Here is an 18,345-nt window from a genome sequence, read left to right as displayed (position 1 = left end):
TGGAGCTGAGATTCATTTACAGAACAGAGATGAAAACATTTGAAAGCTTCTTCTCTGGAATGTAAAAGTCCAGCAGCTCAACACTGACAGGAGACATTACTGTAAAGCAGCATGGACAAAACAATCCCAGCAGCATCAAGACTCCGATCTAACAGCTTCCTGTGTTTCTGTCCCCTGTTAGCTGCTGCTCTCTTCTGCTTCTGTCAATAAAGTTATTCAAACTGCTGCTGCTGTCTGCAGTTCATGTTGTGCTTTGTTGTCCCTCAGAGTGTCAGGTGGAGGTGGAGGACGGGGCGGAGTCTGTCTTGCTGCCCTTCAAGACCACAGTTGACCTTCCTAAGGATGTCAGAGTGGAGTGGAGACGCTATTACCCTGAACCCACAAAGACAGTCCACGTGTGTCTGAACGGCTCTCACCAGGCTGACCAACAGGACCAGGTTTACAAACACCGAACAGAGATGAACTCTGGGAACTGGAGACCTCAGTCTGACCCTGAAATCCCCCAAAGTCAGATGAAGGAGAATACAGCTGCTATGTCTTCAACAAAGAAGGAGACATCCTGAGATTTAAAACAGTTGTTCTCAGAGTCAAAGGTCAGTATGCAGACGGAGGACTCCTCGTCAGAGTCTCTATGTTTTCTCTGTCTGACTGTCCTCTGTTTCTTCTCTAGGGAGAAGCAGGAACAGAAGCAGCTCCACTGATCCAAATCCTCTGATGGCCGATCAATCTGTTTGATCTTTGATCCAATCTGACTCTGGATCAGAGAGAAAATGAAGGTGAAGCAGCTGATGGAGGGCGGATGAAGACACAAGACTACACTCCCTATTGATTCCTGTTGATCAGTGATGTCAGAGCGAGATCAGCATGATGTTGATCAGCTCTGGTATCTGGACTGAAAGATGTCCCTGTCAACTTGGGGTATTCCATCCAGCTCTGAGTGTGTTGATGTGAAACAGGACAACAACATCATCACAACCATGAAGGAAGAGCTTCATCTGAGAGCTGCTGAATAAATATTAGATAGATTTCAGACATATATGGGACAGATCCTGCAGCTGGCAGGGGACACAATACAGAAACAGGACTCAGACTAGATTCTACAGCAATCAGATGTGATTAAACCTACAGAGGAAACCATCACAGCTCACACAGAGATGGTTTGTTTTTGTTTTGTTTCACTTTTAACTGTTTAACAAAGATTTTTTCTTTGGAATTATAGAAAATAAATAAAATTAAAAGCAAGTACTATAACCACAACTGTACACTAACAATGTCTATTTATAATAATAAAGCAACAGTCCCACTTCATACTACTTCTATAGTTTATTTTTCCAAAGTGCTTAAAAGTTTTAGACAGGAACTTAGTAGAGAAAGTTCTGTAGGCTACATCATTTACTTTAAAGCATTACTAATAACTTTTTTAAAGCTTGGTCTCCGACATTGGCGGTGTTCATGAGAGGGAGAGAGCGAGAGGATGTGCTAGCGTTGATATTGTGGCGGACCGCCACAAATAAATGAACATATGGGAAACACTGCCTTTCCTCTGTCATCGCTGCTCTGTTGTTGCTGCAGCAGTGGTCTGAGTGACTGAGAACAGAGCCATGGACATGACTGGCCGGCCGGCACTGCTAACCTCGCAGACGCGTGTGGAGCTTCTCAATCCCGAAGCACATTTTCGACTCGCCATCAACTTTGGTAAAACTGCCAATATTTAAATTCTACACAGTTGAAAAAACTTTATATTTCTCCGTTAGCTTCTGCTTCCTGCATTTAATGCTTCTTCTTGATGAGTAGTCTTACAGTCAAGCAGTCATAGCTCATGTGGCATTTGCAAAGAAAAATTCAGAGACCTGGCAAAAGTGCGGTTCCACCTTTGTGCAGCCAGAGAAAAGTTACTGCGGCCGACCTTGCTCCCACAAGGTTTTAATGTCATGTGACATTGTGACGTTTTGCAACTCCGGCGAAAGTCGGACACAATTTCTAACCAGCATGCCTTATTTTAAGTCCAGCTTTACATTAAAGCCCCTTTCCACTGCACAATGGGTTTTCCATTGTGGAAAAGTTGTACCTGTACCTGCTTCCAGGTACTTTTTTTTCGTATCACCGTCGAGGTTCCAAGCGAGCTGAGGCGATACTAAAATGTGAGGTGAAAACACAGCAGACTGCTGATTGGTCAGAGAGAATCGTCACTTTTCACTGCGTCATCATTGCGCACGGACAGAAGTTTTATATTTTACAATTTTCATACTTTATTTCATCACTAAATCCACTTCTGAGAAGTTTTGAGGTGACAAAGTGATGGCGGAACAAAAATGTGCTTGAACGTTTTTGGGTTGAGGAGCTCTGTGGAAGCCTGCTCCAACCGCGGGAGGAGCGTGTGAGGCCGGCCAGCCTCCCGCTCACAGAGCCCTCTGCTCCCCCGTCACACAGACCACTGCAGCAACAACGGCAGTAAGGTTATCATACTGCTTATCTGTATTTACGTTCTGAGTAGTGTTGAAACGTTTTAACTTAAATGAAGAGACAGCTGTGTGTGGGTCGCTGGAGTGTGTGTTGCATTGATTGAATTTGATGAATTTGTCATGACACATGTCAGCACTTTCTACACCCCCAGTATTTAGAAGATGCTGGAAGTTGCTGGTTTATATTTTGGACCCATCAGAACTTGTCATTTTTCAGAAAACCCACAACAAATATTGTTGAATGGAAACAGTTCATTGAACGTCCACTTTCAAATGATTTGTGTCGACTAATTTATTGAGAATATTGTCTATTGAATAAGTCTCAAGTCTACAGCTCAGATTATTTTAGCACCAACCCTGGCAGGATGCAAGTTAAACAGAAAGCAACACATTTACAGAACTGGAAAGCAACATTTAGATAATGAAGACAGTTACAGTCAGCTGACGTTGCTGACGTACTGACGGTAAGCGTGTTGACTCATTTCCGTTTCCGGTGCTTGTGTGTTGGTACCGTGTTGTGCTGCTCTCGCTAAATACCAGTTACATTTGTTAGATTACAGCAGCCAACTGTCCGTAAACACTTATTCTTACAGTAATTTTGCCTAAGCACTTGCAGTTCTTTCCATCTTTTAGTGACTGCTGTTCAATCTCATAGTTGTTCAAAAGTTTTAGCTTAGCAGCTAGCGATGGCTTCTCCTTCTCCCTCTCTCTCTCCTACTTCTCCTGCTCGGTGTGTCAGATGTTCAGTTACTCCTCTGCCTCCTTTAGCGGTCATGGTACATGTAATAAGTATAGTTTATTTGTAGACATGGAGGCGAGGCTCAGTGATTTAGAAGCCCAGCTCCTCCTACCTTGGTAGATCAGTCTTTAGCTACTGTAGCTAGCCAGTCCCGGTAGTCGGTGTGGAACGGCCTGAGTTTGCCTCTGGTAGCCGTCCCCCGGCATCTCCTGTGCAGCCAGGAAGGGGTGGTTGGGTGACTGTCCGAAGGAGGAATAGTTGTAATTATTCAAAGCCATGGGCACCATCAACCTGTTCACGTTTCTAACAGATTTTCCCCACTCAGCGACACACCCCTGAGAAACCAACTCTGATCATTGGCAGCTCCATTTTGAGAAACGTGAAGTTAGCGAAGCCAGCGGCCATAGTTAAGTGCATCCCTGGGGCCAGAGGGGCGACATTGAGTCTTATTTGAAACTGCTGGCTAAGGATAAACGTAAATACAATAAGATTGTTATTCACGTCGGCGATATTGACTCCTGGTTACGCCAATCGGAGGTCATAAGATTAATGTTGAGTCGGTGTGTACATATGCAAAAACAATGTCGGACACCGTAGTTTTCACTTGGGAAGGAGCAGCTCTCATTTCTAGAAATCTGGCCAAGTTTATTAGTGGACCAAATCCATGACAACCCAGAGTTGAGACCAGGAGGCAGAGTCGCAGTCTAACACACTTCTCTGCCCTTCTAATTCAGCAGTTACCCACCCAAAACCCTACGCAGAGTCGCAGTCTAACACACTTCTCTGCTCCTCCATTTCAGGAGTTCTTAGTGAAAACCCCATAGTGACAGTGTCTGTCCCCCGACCATTTAAATTATTTAAATCAAAGGTAAACAGAAGAGGAGCTGTGCATAAAAACCTCATAAAAATTAAAACCACAAGAGCAATAGTGCAAACGAATAGGAATTTTAAATGTGGACTCTTAAACATCAGATCTCTCTCTTCTAAAGCTGTACTAGTAAATGAACTAATATCAGATTATGATATTGATTTATTTTGTCTTACTGAAACCTGGCTGGTGATGGAGAATATGTTAGCCTAAATGAATCCACCCCTCCCAGTCATTAATACTCACATTCCTCGAGGCACAGGCCGAGGACATGGAGTTGCAGCTATCTTCGACTCTAGCCTATTAATCAGCTCTAAACCTAAACTAAACTATAACTCATTTGAAAGCCTTGTTCTTAGTCTTTCACACCAAAGTTGGAAATCACTGCAACCAATTCTTTTTGTTATAATGTACCAGGCACCTGGTCCGTACTCTGAATTCATACCTGAATTTGCAATTTTGTCAACTTTAGTCCTTAAAACAGACAAAGTTATTATGCAGGGGATTTTAATATTCATGTGGACGTTGAGAATGACAGCTTCAGTACTACGTTTATCTCTCTGTTAGATTCCATCGGCTTCTCTCAGAGTGTTGATGAACCGACTCACTGTTTTAACCACACCCTCGACCTGTTCTGGTATATGGTATTGAAATTGAACATTTAATAGTGTTCCCACAGAATCCCTCTTTATCTGACCACTGTTTGATAACTTTGAGTTTGTATTGCTGAACTACACACCATTGGGCAAATATTTCTATACAAGATGTCTGTCTGATAGTGCTGTAGCTGAATTTAAGGATGCGATTCCATCAGCTCTAAATTCATTATCAAGTCACAAAGTAATGGAGGACTCCTATGCTAATTTCAGTCCCTCCCAAATCGATCATCTCGTTGATAGTGCTGCAGGCTCGCTGCGAATGACACTCGACTCTGTAGCCCCTCTAAAAAAGAAAATAATAAAACAAAGACGGTTAGCTCCATGGTATAATACTGAAACTCGCAAATTAAAGCAAATATCGCGGAAACTTGAGAGGAATTGGCGTTCCACCAAACTGGAAAATTCTCATTTAATTTGGCAAGATAGTCTTAAAAACTGGGTGGTGATGGTGCATAGATAAGATGCTTGCCTTTGGTGTGGGAGACCTGGGTTCGATTCCCACTGTGAGACATCCACCATTGTGTCCCTGAGCAAGACACTTAACCCCTCGTTGCTCCAGAGGCGTGCGACCTCTGACACGTATAGCAATTGTAAGTCGCTTTGGATAAAAGCGTCAGATAAATGTAATATAATAAATGTAATGTAAAACTATAGGAAGGCCCTCCGTAATGCCAGAGCAGCGTACTACTCGTCATTAATTGAGGAAAATAGGAACACCCCAGGTTTCTTTTCAGCACTGTAGCCAGGCTGACAGAGAGTCACAGCTCTATTGAGCCAAGTATTCCCATAGCTCTCAGTAGTTACGACTTCATGAGCTCTTTAATGATAAAATTCAAACTATTAGAAACAAAATTCACCACGACCTGCTCTCAACTGGCTCCGAGTTATCTCTAAAGTCAGGAACCTTAGAAACAGCTGTAAAACCAGATATATGTTTAGACTGTTTTGTGATGAGACGCACTTTGTAAAGCACTTTGGGTGAGGGCACCATGTACATGCAGACAGACAGACAGCAGGGGGCAGCACAGGGTTCTCTCTGTTCATAGGTCATTTTCACTCCAAAAGTGAAAATGATTTTATGCTTGATCACACTGCTGACAGCAGAGAATGTGCAGTGAGATACCACACGAAACACCCACAGAAGAAAGAGGAAATCAGACCTGCTGCAGCAATATTTGACATGCAAAGAGCTTCCTGCAGCGTTTATGAACTGCAGTGAAACTGTTATGTGACAGTTTCACTGCAGTTCATAAACGCACCTGTCTGTCTGCATCTAAACAAGAGGGAAGGAACTTCAGATCAGTTACAACATATTATTTGATCTAAAAATAGTTTCTGGGAAAAGACTCAACCATAAAGGTGACTGACAAATCTTCTAAAATAAAATCAGACACACCTTCATGCAGTCGACATAATAATGTCTCCAGTGTGATCAACAAAGATCCTAGAGCTGATTTCTGCAGCTGCTGCTTCAAATCATAATGTCCAGTCCAAATGGTCACAGTGAGGTGACAAAAGGAAACAACTGGATGTTTTTAATTTGAAGGAGATTAGAAACGAGAAGTTACTGAGTATCAAGACGTTTCAGACTTAAGCTAAAAACAACAAAGCTGAACAAAGAGGTGAGAATAAACATAACTAAAAAGCAACAATGAACAGAGCAACATGATGTCTATATACAAGTCAAATATTTCTGTAAATGATCTGTTGTTTTATTGTCAGACTTGTGAGCGAGCACAATCAACTTTCAGCAGAGATTCAGGCAGAGAGCAGCTTCCTCTTTCTGCACTCTTTCTTTATACATGAAGAAGGTCTATGTGTTGCATCTGCTTCATAACAGGAAACTGTTAAACATTTAATCTTTTATGCATGTTCTTTTACTATTATTATTATTACTAATGTCATTACTAATTTTGTTATGGCTTCTAGATATATATATTGTGTTTTTATCCTTAACCTTTCCTCTCCTATACTCCTTATTTTAGTCTGTCCACATTTACTGGGGTTTAGGTCTGAGCTGTGAGATTGTTTTGGTGTTTTCCCCTCTCTTGTTGTTCATTCAAGGCCGAGAGAGGATCTCTGTTCCCCAAAACATAGAAACCTACACTGTGTAAATGATGATGCATCCCTTTGCTCGGGGACAGACGCCCTATGCAGCAGGTCTCTAGATCAGCTGTATATTTGTTTTAGTACTTCTCTGTTTATTCTCTTTTATTAATAAATTCTTCTAAGACAGAGGTTAGTTGTTACTCAATTATTTGCTTAATCCCTCACCAGGAATATAATTTCCACGACAGAAACTATCTCAGACGACACGTACTGTTCATACAGGAAACGGTTTCATATATGGCTTTGTTTTCCACTCTACTCAGTGTCTGCAGTTCATCATAGCACAGAGACAGCAATGTGGGAAATTACTTATGATCTCCTAATTGCATCACATAAAGGACTTGTCTCTGTACTGGTTTTATTAGATCTTAGTGCTGCATTTGATACCATTGACCATCAGATCCTATTGCAGAGACTGGAACATTTCATTGGCATTAAAGGAACCGCTCTAAGCTGGTTTAAGTCCTACTTATCAGATCGATTTCAGTTTGTACATGTTAACGATGAGTCCTCCATTATTATTTGGATAAATGGAGATGGGTTTTTGGGAGATGATCATACCGGTAAAAATTACAGAGAGACTTCCCTGGTTTACAATGATTAAAATCACCCATTATTAGGATCGTCGCGTCCGGCGCAATCCCCTGTAGCTGCTGCACAGATCTGGTCATGGCTTGAGTGGCCCTGTCAACGTTAGCCTTCAGGTGAATATAAACAAGAGTCACAAGTAATTGGGGGAATTCCCTCGGAAGATAAAAAGGACATAAGGATACAGAGAGGAGTTCAATGTCCGGCACAGTGACTCTCTGACAACCACTGTGCTGCATCAGTTATAGTTTGCGTACAGACACAATCCCCTGCCAAGTGACTTACGGTCACTGCAGGGTCACTGTCCAAGCGATAGGGAACTCCGAAGCCATCGATCTCCACATCTGACCGTAAGTCGTGTTCCTTAAGCCATGTTTCTGTGAAGGCAAGAAGACAGGCACAGCTATACTCCGCCAGGAACTTGATGTTTGCTTGAAGCTCGTCAACTTCATTCAGGAGTGACTGTACATTACCGAGGATGACTGTGGGAAGGGGAATCCGCCTATGTCCCTGTCTCCTGAGCCTCTGAAGCACACCGCAGCGTCTCCCTCTTTTCCTCGCTGTCGGCCTCCTGCGGGGCGCCCTGTTCCTGTTCACTGCGTAGGGGTCCGGCAACCAGAGGATCTCTGCGGGGATAACTGCAGAAGAGTCCACAGTGCCTACACTGGTGCTGTGCAAAAGCAGCACAAACTATTGTTACTAGTCTTTCTCTCCCTCTGTATGCAACCTCATCCCATTATTGCATGTTACTAACACAAATTCTCCCCTTTCTGGTAGTCTTGTGCTTTCTCGTCCCTCTCCTCTCTCCTCCTCCCATCACTTCCAGCAGGTGTCTCTGGAGCTGTGGAGTCTGGATCTGTGGTTGCCAGTCACCTGCTGCCCCCGTCTTCCTGCTCGACACTCTCTGCTACAACTACTATTGTTACTAGTCTTGTTATTATTAATTTCACACTACTATACATATCTGTACTATTTTTCATTCAATCTATAAGAACATCACCTTTACTGTCTGTACCTCTGTGTGTATATTGTGTAGGCTGCCTCCCTCCCCTCTCTCTCCTTCCATCCCTCTCTTTTTCTCTCTTGCCCTCTCTCTCACTCTCTCTCTCTCGTCGTCGTCTCTCTCTCTCCCCCCTTCACCCCCAACCGGTCGAGGCAGATGGCTGCCCACCCTGAGCCATGGTTCTGCTCGAGGTTTCTGCCTCTTAAAAGGAAGTTTTTCCTTGCCTCTGTCGCCTAGTGCTTGCTCTTGGTGGGAATTGGCAAGGCAAGTTTATTTGTATTGCACAATTTAACTACAAGGTAATTCAAAGTGCTTTACATAAGACATAAAAGCAACAGGGAAATATGTAAAAGTTTAAAAGCGACATAAAATATAATAAAAGTTACAGTGTTAAAATCAGGGTTCAAAGAGTTAAATGGAAAATAAAAAAACAGGCTGAGGGGTTGAGCAAATAATAGAGTTACAATTATTCTAAAAAAAGAATAAACAGAGTACATTCAATCTACTCTCTCTAGCTAGTCTGTACTTGGGTCCACAGCAATCTTTGGGTCCACTGAAAAACCCTCGGACACTACAGAGAAACCAGGACATGTCTGTCAGCAGGCCACTTTGATTATACTCTAGACCCACCTGCATGTTTACAGGTGGACAGAGGTTCCTGCAAATCACTCGGGCGCGAGATTTAAGACGACTTCCTTCACTCTGTTCAATCTCACTCCCATAATCCCCCCACTCAATTACCTACTCATTTCTCATTGTGTAAATATTTAATTAAAAGCAATGATAAAAAGCTAAAAAACAAAGAAAACAGGACAGTAAAAGTTACAGTGCAGTGTAAGTTATCAATAAAAAGAACAATCTTAAATATAATTAATTAAAAGCACTGTAAGGACACTGTTACAGTAGTCGAGTCGACTGAAGATAAATGCGTGGATACGTTTTTCCAGGTCCTGCTGAGACATAAGTCCTTTAATCCTTGATACATTCTTCAGGTGATAGTAGGCTGAATTGTGTTAATATGGCTCCTCAAATTCAGGTCTGAGTCCATGACTACACTAAGATTTCTGGCTTGATCTGTGGTTCTTAACATTACAGATTGAAGTCGAGCACTGACTTTCAATCGTTCATCCCTGGCTCCAAAAACAATAACTTCAGTTGTATCCTTGTTTAATTGAAGAAAATTCTGGCACATCCAATTGTTGACCTGCTCAATACATTTACTCAGCGTCAGTATGGGATCATACCCTGGTGAAATGGTTAAATCTGTGTGTCATCTGCATAATTATGGTAACATATTTTGTTGTTTTTCATAATCTGAGCCAGTGGAAGCATGTAAATGTTAAACATAAGAGGTCCCAGAATGGAGCCTTGGGGAACTCCACGTCATTTTTGTCAGCTCAGATGTGTAATTACCTATAGACACAAAGTAGTCCCTGTCCTTTAAGTAGGATTCAAACCATTTTAGTACTGTGCCAGAAAGTCCAACCCAGTTTTCAAGTCTGTCTAGTAATATGTTGTGGTCGACCGTGTCGAATGCAGCACTGAGATCCAATAATACTAACTCTGCCACGGTCAGTGTTTAAATGGATGTCATTGAAGACCTTAACAAGAGCCGTCTCAGTGCTGTGGTGTGGTCGAAAACCTGACTGTAAAACCTTTTCAATGATTTTACATAAAAATGGGAGATTTGATATGGGCTTATAATTGCTCATTAGTGAACTGTCTAGATTTCTCTTTTTTAAGAGTGGCTTAATGACTGCATGCATTTAGACACATTTTTGAAAAAACCTGTTGGCAGAATATCAAGGCAGCATGAGGAGGATTTCAGATGTTGTATTATTACTAGCATCCACTTCTAACTGGAAGGGAAGAGCAAAGTTAGGTGCAGCCAGTACAGGAGCACTGCACAACTTGCTTTTTTATGTCACATACATAAACACAAACATTTGTTTCAGTACTTTTAATTGAGATAAGATATTCTGTCGAGTACAAACTAAAAAGACGACACAAGATAGAAATTTGAAGCAAAATTAATTTATTGCTATTAAATGTACTTAAGACATAGTAGTAAATTGTTTTATAAACTTACAAGATGCTTATTAATCATTCAACTTAAACCTCCTCATTAATTAATTTTTCTATGTTCTGCTTCAGCCTCATTTTAACCATCCATGCACAAAAATGACTGTAGGTTGCAGTTTTTACTCGCACATCGTAAATCATTTTTCACGTCTATTTTACAGGGAAATTCATGTGGAATACTCGTTTAGCAACGTATGATCCGTCCTGAACACGTCGTGCTGCTTTTCTTCTTCTTGTTTCATTTGCGAGTGCCGCTGACTTCCCTTCACTGTTACCGAGCTGTTCTACGTGCTGCCACCGGCTTTAACGGAGGGGAATGTAGCAAACAGCGGGTATAAATAAAGATTTATGGGGAAATATTTTAACAGGAGGATACTGGGGGAGAGCGGTAAAATCCAGGTACTCCAAGCACAACTTGACTGCTCACGACTCCAGTCGCCTAATACCCACCCCCTTACATCTACGCCAATCAAACACACATAACCTGAAATAAACATAAATAACAACTAGTGAACGTCACGATTGTAGATCCTTTTGTACAGCGGGGACCAATTTAAGTGCGACACACAACAAAAAACAACGCTGATCCGCTGTTAGATACCTCAGAAAGCTATTATATGATAGCTGGGCTACAGAGCTTAGTAAGGGGTTCCCTACCACTGAGAGGTTCTTGCAAAAGCATCTGTAGTATCCTGTCATGCCTAAAAAATGCCGGAGCTCTCGTCTGGTTGTAGGAACTGGATAAGCCAATACTGCAGCCGCTTTGGCCTCCTCTGGCCTGACCTGCCCTTTTCCTACCTGTTTCCCTATCTGGTACACTATGTCGAATACCTCACCTGTTGCTGCACCTGTATGCGAAGACCACTTTCGCACCAGAGAAAGAAGAAAACACCGACACTTTTCTACACTCACTCAGGTCAACAACAACTGAGGCAAAACACTTTACCAGTGAGAGGTCACTTTTCTGTGCACCAATGAGCCCTTCACGTGTCAACGGCAGTGGCATCGAGCGAGCATCCTGTCCTCAGAGAAAACAGAAGAAAACATGGAGTGACAATTTTAATTAATCTCACTCCCTTTCGGCTGCTTAGTAACTGAACCCTGCTGCTTTTGTTTCATAGTTAAACAATCTGCAATGAAGTGACCAGGTTTATGACAGCCTGTCTAATTTAGCACTTACAATGTTACTTAAAGAGTTACTTAAACCAACTCGGGGTACCCGTCTGTCACTAGACTTCTTGCTAGCACTAAGATGTGGTGGAGAGACAGAGGATGAGATTGGTTTACTGAAGACCCCCTAGTGTGTTAAAGCAAACTTATCAGCTAGCATAGCAGCTTGCCGTAGGGTAGCCACTTTCTCTTCGTTCAAGTAAACGACAATCCTCTCTGGCACACAGTTCCTGAACTCTTCCAACATCATCAACTCACGTAACGAACAAAAATCTTCAGCTTTACAAGCTTCACACCAACGATCAAATAAAGAGACCTTTTCCCTCGCAAAGTCTGCATTTGTCTGGCTAGTAGCTTTACAGACACCCCTAAACCGCTGTCTAAACGCCTCAGGTACCAGCTCATTGACACGCAATACTGCGCTCTTCACTTTGTCAAAACACAAGCTGTCTTCCACTGACAGTGCAGCACAAGCCTCCTGAGTCTTGCCGGTCACTTGCACTTGAAGCAAAATTGCCCAAACGTCCTTTGGCCAATGAAAAGCTACTGCGATTCTAAAGTAACCTTCTACTTCTGACTCTCTGAATAGTAGGCACCAAGTTTTTCCTCACATCAAAAGTAGTGTTGGATGACGACCGAGTCTCCGGGAGAGATGAGCTATGCGCGGCACTAGCTTGTAGCTCAAGCTCACGCATCTTGAGAGCAGTTTCTGCCTCCAACTGCTTCAACTGTAACTCTCTACGCAGCTGGAACTCATGCTTCCGCTCCTCCCTGTCCAACTGTAAGCGAGCTAATCCGACTTTCAGTCAGGCGTCATCTCGTGACGACCATGCCCTGGACAACACTTTGTGGCAAACATGGTGCCGTAATCCACACACAAAACAGATACTCACCATCCAGCACTTTGTGCAACACCACAACTTCCCCAGATCCTGCCTATTAATTCTTTACCAAGTCTATCTTCTGGAGCGTGCCGGGCTTGGGGCGACTTTACAGGCAGCAACTTCGGTGGCTGAATCCCGAAAAGCCTACCCCCGGCCAGGGAATTAATCCCAACCCAGGATTACCGAACATAAAAAAGTCAAAACAACAAATGTTCACAACCCTGGACAATGACAAGCACACAGTTATCACAACCACGCAGTAAATCTGATTTCTAGTCTCTTTTAGATCCTGAACGAGCCCCTAAATTGTAATGTTCCTCTGGATAGTAAGTCCAGGGGGAGAAGGAACAACAATATGGACAATATTTTCAGTCGTTATGTGTGAACTACACATTGACACGTGACAACGGCTACCCGACACATTTCTGACCCATTGCCCACGTCTGCTAGATATCTAGCATGCCAAACAACTGGAGGAGTCGGCCGACTCGACATCCAGCCAATGAGAGCAGGCAGCTGGCAGAGCAGGCAGCTACTTTTTCACCGCAAAACTCCCCTCCAGCTCTCTCTGGAGCTCAGACAATCCCTGCTACCTGCGTGTGCTAATCCATCCTTTCACCCAGATTCTTTGCCTTTATAACTGTTATCTTTGTAGTAACAAACAGCTGCCATCGGCCGACGCTGAGAGTCGTGTAGTCTGCACGAGCCTTTATAGGCATCTCTGGTAACTGAGACCACAGGGCTATGTGGGCGTGACTGGGTGGCCGGCTGGCACCACTTACACTGTGCGATTTCAGCCCGTTAACCTCGCAGGCACAAAAATGTTTGAGCACATTTTCAATTCGCCATCAACTTTCGTAAAACTGCCAATATATGATGAACTAGCATACAAAATCGTTCTATTAGCCTCTTTCTCCGCTGCTGTCTGCTTCTCATATGAAAGCTTCTTCATGAGTAGCCTTACAGTCAAGCAGTCATGGCAGACAATGGAAGCGATACTGCCCCCAGCACTTCATGTAATGCATTACAGTTAGAGATAAACAACCAGAAATGTTCATGAGATGGATTTTTACGAATCGACGTCGTCGATTACGTAGACTAATCGTTGCAGCCCTAATTCAAAACGAAGTAATGTGACTGCATTGGTGGTGTTTAAGCTGACTATATTTACTTTTCCCACACTGTTCACAAAAGTATGGTTTCTTAAAGTGTGAACACGTTGGTGAATTGTTAATTTATCTGATCTAGTGAAAACTTTTCCACAGTATTCACTGATGTACGGTTTCTCTCCATTGTGAACACTTGGTGGACTTTTACTTGACCTGACGTAGTGAAAGCTTGTCACAGCTGTATGGTTTCACTCCAGTGTGAACACGTTTGTGGATTTTTAGTTGATCTAATCGCGGGAAAGCTTTCCCACACTGGTCACAGCTGTACGGTTTCTCTCCAGTGTGAATACGTTTGTGGATTTTTAGTTGATCTGATCGAGTGAAAGCTTTCCCACACTGGTCACACCAGTACGGTTTCTCTCCAGTGTGAACACGTTGGTGGATTTTTAGTTCACCTGGTTGAGTGAAAGCTTTCCCACACTGATCACACCAGTACGGTTTCTCTCCAGTATGAACACGTCTGTGCCTTTGTAGGTCTTCTGATGTCGTGAAGGTTTTCCCACACTTGTCACACCAGTATGGTTTCTCTCCAGTGTGAACACGTATGTGCCTTTGAAGGGCACCTGATGCACTGAAAGCTTTCCCACACTGGTCACAGCTGTACGGTTTCTCTCCAGTGTGAACTTGTATGTGCCTTTTTAGATGACCAACTGTAGCGAAACCTTTCCCACACAGGTCACAATTGTATGGTTTCTCTCCAGTGTGAACACGGCGGTGAATTCTTAGGAGACCTGATGTAGTGAAAGCTTTCCCACACTGGTCACACCAGTACGGTTTCTCTCCAGTGTGAACCCGTCTGTGAATTTTTAGGTCACGTGCTGTAACGAAAGCTCTCCCACATAGGTCACAGCCGTACGGCTTCTCTCCAGTGTGAAGTCTCTGATGAGTCTTTAAAGATCCAGATCTTGTGAAGGATTTGTCACAGAGCTGACAGTGATGACGTTGGGGCCCATCTCTTCCTGTTCGTTTCTATAGCAGCAGACAGAAAGACATAGACAGTGAGTGAGATGTCATGGTGCAGCGAGCTATCTAGAACCATAAATGACATTAAGAGCATGTCTCTGAAACATAACCCACAATGTTCAAGTTTGACTGATGCATTACCACCTGTGACAACCAACTGCAGGGCTGTGTCCACAGAGGGTTGTTGAAGCTTGACCCATACTACAGACTAGATAGACAGATAAAAATCCCATACCGGTCGGGCTCTTAAGTCAGATAAGGTTATCGTTTTTTTCCCCTTATTTTAAGAAATGCATTTTAAGAAATGCATGACAAACAAAGACTATCCTTAAAATGTTATGTTGAAACCATACCAAGGTACCATGACATAGAGCAGTATAGACAAACTTGTATTGTTATAAATAGTACTTTGAACAAAAGTACAACAAAATATATTAAGGTTTTGATGACTAAGAGTCAAATAAAACTACAGAAACATTTTAAAAATATCCCATTTGTTACAACTGAGCTCTACAACTAATGAAACTTAAAGTAAATAATGCATCGTTGGGTCAGCAAAACAAAAATACTAGAGCCCAACCTGATTTATCGTTTTGCAGATATTATTGGCCGATATAAGCTACTCGCAGTTATATCTGTATTCGCCTTTAAAACAGCCAATATATGACTATTAGAAAATAAAGAGTCGGATCCTTCCCTCATGTCATGCATAGCTCCTCTGTTTAAAACACTGCAGCACAATAGAACAAAACAGGAGCTCCTGGTAGCCTAACTCTCGCACTCAGTGTTCACGGTGAGTTGGTCATTATCACTTCTCCTCTCCTGAAAACATTCACACCAGACTTGCTAACCCTCACGTTTTTCACTGCACTCTCCCAGGTCACAGCAGGATGTTTCATGTCACAGTAAGTGAGTGGTGGAGGCTAACGTTACTCTGGCAGACGTGATTGTAGATTTATTCTGAAACAGTGCGGCACTTCTAGTGAACGGTCCTCTCATTTCTCCCTAGTTCATTACCTCTCATTTCTCCCTAGTTCATTACTTCTAAATATTAGTGTTTCCCATTCGTTCATTTATTTGTGGCGGCCCACCACAATATCAATGCTAACCGCCACAGATTGATCGTCGTTTTTTTCTAGGCCTATTTAAAATCATATTTGAGCTGCAGGCAGCGCTTATTGGCACAGCATATCCTCTCACTCGTCCCTCTCTCACTCGTCCCTCTCTCTCTCTCACCCTTCTCTCTCGCTTTCTCTCCCTCGTTAACACAGCTGCACAAATCTGTCCAACACAACGCTCTCAACGTTGGAGACCCAGCTATTAAAAGTTATTAGCAAGCGTGTAAGGAGCCTTGCTAATAAGGAGAGCTAAGTTTATGTTAGAATACAGCTGGTTTTTAGGACGCCACAGTTACACTGTCATTATGTGGGAAACACTGTATTATTAAATATAACGTATAGCAGCTACCGCTGCCTGATGCTAAATTAGCCACAAAGCTAATGAGAGATTAAACTATAGTGTTTGACGTTCTGCGGGCTGCTTGTCTCTACTCGGTGTGTCAGAAATGATTAAACCAGCGCGGACTTGTGAATAAATGTAAGCCGAACAAGAATCTAACACGGCTAGCTGCTTCAAGTTCTCTAATATCTAACATTAGTAATATCTGCAAAACGATAAATTGGTTGGGCTCTAGTATATAAGTGATGGCAGTAATATACATAGAAAAAAATATGTGCAACGGTGGTAATGCTTTAGGTCAAGCTTGAAGACATGTTCTATTTGTATAGATCTAACAGCCTATCACACCGCAGAAATAAACGCAACAATAACCGAAGGTTTTTGGCTCAGAAGAAAATTAAAACAGAGAAATGATCAACGATCTCCAGGCGTGCAGCATGAGGGACAACCAAGCAGGAAGCTTCTGGTCTACAATATGAATTTGATGCAGAAGTCCTCGAAACATGCATTCCATTGAAAATCCAGCAGGGGGCGACTCATCTGGTTGCAAAAAGAAGTCCGGCTCCATTAGAAATAATGGGAAAATTACCCTACTTCTCAGCTGAATAATTACACCAGTAAACACTTCCTGATGAGTTTATTGTCTCAGTCGCTAGTTTCAAGTCTTCAACACAAAATGATGTTCATTTAGTAAATTATGGCCCCATTTATTTTAAAATAGACCACAAAGCAGAGTATGATTATCTATGATTGACAAGTCGTTACCATGGCAACCTGTCAATCAGGCTAGAGCCGACTTGTAGCTGTGTAAATTTAACCAGCGCCGTTGAAAAAGCTTATTAGGAGTTGGCTGTTCACTTTCTCTGGTGAGTACATTTAGTTTTAAGACTGTTCTCTAGACAAAGTTATCAGCCCTGTTAAAATGAGAATTAACGTGAATTACAGTTGCACCTAGCTAAGCAAGCTAGCTAGCTCCGCACACGCCCGTTAGCTCCACCGTATCGTCACTTCCGGTCACTTCATGGTTGGCCAAACTCGAGGCTTCAAAATGGCAGTCCACAAACCAACGGGTGACGTCTCGATGATTACGTCCATTTCTTATATGCAGTCTATGGGGACAACCTGGTCATCTTGGGCATCCCGGAGCAGGCGGACAAAGGCCCTGAGAAGGCGGACAAAGGCCCTGAGAAGACTAAAAAAAGTCATCCTTAAAAGGAGCTGAAGCTATCGGCCGACACCGTGAAGAACGGGTGCACCATTTGGGAGGATGGTGGTCGGACAACCATAGGCCAAGACCCACTGTGGCTAAGTTTGAACATTGCAAACGGAAATAACTTGTTAAAAGTCTACTTCTTTCTTCTGTTAATGTTGCCGTTATAGATCCAAAAGGTCGATTTATTGTAGATAACATTTCCATTCAAAAACCTGATTTATAATATCTAAGGCCCGAATGTTGACGACGCCTCCTTTTTCATGCATGCTTCACCTCATTCTCTGCTCACTCAGACACAGCTTTTATAAAAAAGAGAGGACTTCAACCTGGTATGCAATACAGCCGTTGACAGACTCGGCAGGCAATCCTCGTATGTGGGAATCGACAGAAAGCCTTTGCATTCTCATCGCCCCACTCTCAGAGAATTGTACCTCTTTTTCACCAGTCCACAGCTCATATTCACACCTAGACTATTGTTTGATTAGTAGCTCAATTATGACATCTCAGACACTCGGTTTCACCCTTTCACTATCAACATTCACTCACCGGTTTCTAGTATGTCAATAAAAAACAACCCTCCAATTAGAAATTGGAGACTTAATACATTTTTGCAAGCAGTCTGCTTGTTTCCTGCTTTCTTACAGTGCAGACGCTTTGCTGCTTGCTCTTGCCTCTCCTTGCATTCTTTGGCTTAAACGCTTTTTTTTTTCCCCTGCTAGAAATCAGCAGCTCTTGGATACTTTTAAATCACTGGGACTGTCAGATAAAGTTGGCTCTTGCCATACTTTAAAACCTTTTATGATCTTAGTGCTACGCGAGTGCGGCCTATCAATAGCACTAGCCTGTACTGCAGTGACTGGAGTTATAGCTAAAGCTAATTAGCAACAAGATGCCCCCCTTCTCCACGGACGACTTCTACAAACTTCTACAGAAAATTACTGTCCTGGAAACCAAGATCCACAGGTTAGAAGTGAATGT

The 18,345-nt window shown here is 42.7% G+C and overlaps 1 protein-coding gene and 1 pseudogene across 1 annotated transcript in view; one reads left to right on the top strand and one right to left on the bottom strand.

Moving 5' to 3' along the window:
• The window catches only part of LOC119912601 (zinc finger protein 2-like), a 746,717-nt gene that overhangs the window by 193,785 nt on the left and 534,587 nt on the right, over positions 1–18,345 (top strand). The window lies entirely within an intron of this gene.
• LOC119912740 overlaps positions 10,447–18,345 on the bottom strand; it is a 65,297-nt pseudogene continuing 57,398 nt past the window's right edge.

The sequence above is a fragment of the Micropterus salmoides genome, unplaced genomic scaffold, assembly GCF_014851395.1.
Source record: "Micropterus salmoides isolate LMB-PRFRI ecotype aquatic unplaced genomic scaffold, ASM1485139v1 Ms_hic_scaffold_2, whole genome shotgun sequence".
In the NCBI taxonomy this organism is placed as follows: domain Eukaryota; kingdom Metazoa; phylum Chordata; class Actinopteri; order Centrarchiformes; family Centrarchidae; genus Micropterus; species Micropterus salmoides.
Note: the sequence above shows the minus strand (reverse complement) of the source record. Positions and strands in the feature narration are given on the sequence as shown.